The sequence below is a fragment of the Sebastes fasciatus genome (genome assembly GCF_043250625.1).
Source record: "Sebastes fasciatus isolate fSebFas1 chromosome 17 unlocalized genomic scaffold, fSebFas1.pri SUPER_17_unloc_1, whole genome shotgun sequence".
NCBI lineage: Eukaryota > Metazoa > Chordata > Actinopteri > Perciformes > Sebastidae > Sebastes > Sebastes fasciatus.
This window is the reverse complement of record NW_027428129.1, coordinates 35,844-40,000: the sequence shown is the minus strand read 5'-3', so window position 1 is coordinate 40,000 and position 4,157 is coordinate 35,844. Positions and strand designations below refer to the sequence as shown.

General features: G+C 29.4%; 1 protein-coding gene across 2 annotated transcripts in view; it reads right to left on the bottom strand.

The window, feature by feature from the left end:
* The window catches only part of tmem106bb (transmembrane protein 106Bb), a 12,558-nt gene extending 8,755 nt beyond the window's left edge, over window positions 1-3,803 (bottom strand). The window contains exon 1 of one of the 2 annotated variants that reach the window (XM_074628033.1): window positions 3,639-3,803. The gene's annotated coding sequence lies outside the window, so the exon portion shown is untranslated. The other variant, XM_074628034.1, reaches the window with a different exon arrangement.
* Window positions 3,804-4,157: the final 354 nt, after the last annotated feature.

Sequence of the window (4,157 nt, the reverse complement as noted above, 5' to 3'; positions counted from 1 at the left end):
GATGTAACTAACTACATTATTAACATTAGTAATATATTAACAGGATGTAACTGACTACATTATTAACATTAGTAACATTAGTAACATTAGTAACATTATTAACATTAGTAACATTAGTAATATGCCAACAGGATGTAACTAACTACATTATTAACATTAGTAATATATTAACAGGATGTAACTGACTACATTATTAACATTAGTAACATTAGTAACATTAGTAACATTAGTAACATTATTAACATTAGTAACATTAGTAATATGCCAACAGGATGTAACTAACTACATTATTAACATTAGTAATATATTAACAGGATGTAACTGACTACATTATTAACATTAGTAACATTAGTAACATTAGTAACATTATTAACATTAGTAACATTAGTAATATGCCAACAGGATGTAACTAACTACATTATTAACATTAGTAATATATCAACAGGATGTAACTGACTACATTATTAACATTATTAACATTATTAACATTGGTAACATTATTAACATACCAACAGGATGTAACTAACTACATTATTAACATTAGTAACATTAGTAACATTAGTAATATACCAACAGGATGTAACTAACTACATTATTAACATTATTAACATTAGTAACATTATTAACATTAGTAACATTAGTAACATTAGTAATATATCAACAGGATGTAACTGACTACATTATTAACATTAGTAATATATCAACAGGATGTAACTGACTACATTATTAACATTATTAACATTATTAACATTAGTAACATTATTAACATACCAACAGGATGTAACTGACTACATTATTAACATTATTAACATTATTAACATTAGTAATATATCAACAGGATGTAACTGTATACATTATTAACATTATTAACATTATTAACATTAGTAACATTATTAACATTAGTAATATATCAACAGGATGTAACTGTATACATTATTAACATTATTAACATTAGTAATATATCAACAGGATGTAACTGTATACATTATTAACATTAGTAACATTAGTAACATTATTAACATTAGTAATATACCAACAGGATGTAACTGTATACATTATTAACATTATTAACATTAGTAATATATCAACAGGATGTAACTGTATACATTATTAACATTAGTAACATTATTAACATTATTAACATTAGTAACATTAGTAATATATCAACAGGATGTAACTGACTACATTATTAACATTAGTAACATTAGTAACATTAGTAATATATCAACAGGATGTAACTGTATACATTATTAACATTATTAACATTATTAACATTAGTAACATTAGTAATATACCAACAGGATGTAACTGTATACATTATTAACATTATTAACATTAGTAATATATCAACAGGATGTAACTGTATACATTATTAACATTAGTAACATTATTAACATTATTAACATTAGTAACATTAGTAATATATCAACAGGATGTAACTGACTACATTATTAACATTAGTAACATTAGTAACATTAGTAATATATCAACAGGATGTAACTGTATACATTATTAACATTAGTAACATTATTAACATTATTAACATTAGTAACATTAGTAACATACCAACAGGATGTAACTGTATACATTATTGACATTATTAACATTATTAAGATTAGTAACATTAGTAATATATCAACAGGATGTAACTGACTACATTATTAACATTAGTAACATTATTAACATTAGTAATATATCAACAGGATGTAACTGACTACATTATTAACATTAGTAACATTATTAACATTAGTAATATATCAACAGGATGTAACTGACTACATTATTAACATTAGTAACATTAGTAACATTAGTAATATATCAACAGGATGTAACTGACTACATTATTAACATTAGTAACATTATTAACATTAGTAATATATCAACAGGATGTAACTGACTACATTATTAACATTAGTAACATTAGTAACATTAGTAATATACCAACAGGATGTAACTAACTACATTATTAATATTATTAACATTATTAACATTAGTAACATTAGTAATATATCAACAGGATGTAACTGACTACATTATTAACATTAGTAACATTAGTAATATATCAACAGGATGTAACGAACTACATTATTAACATTATTAACATTAGTAACATTAGTAACATTAGTAATATATCAACAGGATGTAACTGACTACATTATTAACATTAGTAACATTAGTAACATTAGTAATATATCAACAGGATGTAACTGACTACATTATTAACATTAGTAACATTAGTAACATTAGTAATATATCAACAGGATGTAACTGACTACATTATTAACATTAGTAACATTATTAACATTAGTAATATACCAACAGGATGTAACTAACTACATTATTAATATTATTAACATTATTAACATTAGTAACATTAGTAATATATCAACAGGATGTAACTGACTACATTATTAACATTAGTAACATTAGTAATATATCAACAGGATGTAACGAACTACATTATTAACATTATTAACATTAGTAACATTAGTAACATTAGTAATATATCAACAGGATGTAACTGACTACATTATTAACATTATTAACATTAGTAACATTAGTAACATTAGTAATATACCAACAGGATGTAACTAACTACATTATTAATATTATTAACATTATTAACATTAGTAACATTAGTAATATATCAACAGGATGTAACTGACTACATTATTAACATTATTAACATTATTAACATTAGTAACATTAGTAATATACCAACAGGATGTAACTAACTACATTATTAATATTATTAACATTATTAACATTAGTAACATTAGTAATATATCAACAGGATGTAACTGACTACATTAGTAACATTAGTAATATATCAACAGGATGTAACTAACTACATTATTAACATTATTAACATTATTAACATTAGTAACATTAGTAATATATCAACAGGATGTAACTGACTACATTAGTAACATTAGTAACATTAGTAATATATCAACAGGATGTAACTGACTACATTAGTAACATTAGTAACATTAGTAATATATCAACAGGATGTAACTAACTACATTATTAACATTATTAACATTAGTAACATTAGTAACATTAGTAATATATCAACAGGATGTAACTAACTACATTATTAACATTAGTAACATTAGTAATATATCAACAGGATGTATCTAGCAGCTAACAGCTAACAGCTAGCAGCTAGGAGCTAACAGCTAACAGCTAGCAGCTAACAGCTAGCAGCTAGGAGCTATCAGCTAACAGCTAACAGCTAGCAGCTAGCAGCTAGGAGCTAACAGCTAGCAGCTAGGAGCTATCAGCTAACAGCTAGCAGCTAACAGCTAGCAGCTAGGAGCTAGCAGCTAACAGCTAGCAGCTATCAGCTAACAGCTAGCAGCTAGGAGCTAACAGCTAACACCTAGCAGCTAACAGCTAACAGCTAGCAGCTAACAGCTAGCAGCTAGGAGCTAACAGCTAACACCTAGCAGCTAACAGCTAACAGCTAGCAGCTAACAGCTAGCAGCTAACAGCTAACAGCTAGCAGCAGTACTGTAGTAGCTTCACCAGCTAGTTTAACATCAACCGAGTCCATCAGACATTAGTGAGAGATAACAACAAGACATTTACCTGAATGAGACTCTCAGTTCACCTGAGTATTGATTACTATTCACCTGAGTATTGATTACTGCTGCTGATTATCTTCAGATTACTGCTGATGGGTCCTCTGATGGGTCCTCTGCTGGGTCCTCTGCTGGTCCTCTGATGGGTCCTCTGCTGGGTCCTCTGATGGGTCCTCTAACAGCTGATGTTGTTGATCTGCTGAAACACACACACATGCGCACCACATGATGCGTTCAGGAGCATGATGCGTTCAGGAGCATGGGAGAGATGGTGCGTTCAAGACCATGATGGGAGAGATGATGCGTTCAGGACCATGGGAGAGATGATGCGTTCAGGAGCATGATGCGTTCAGGAGCATGGGAGAGATGAAGCGCTCAAGACCATGATGGGAGAGATGATGCGTTCAGGAGCATGGGAGAGATGATGCGTTCAGGAGCATGGTGCGTTCAGGAGCATGGGAGAGATGATCTGTTCAGGACCATGGGAAAGATGATGCGTTCAGGAGCATGGGAGAGATGATGCGTTCAGGAGCATGGTGCGTTCAGGAGCATGGGAGAGATGATGCGTTC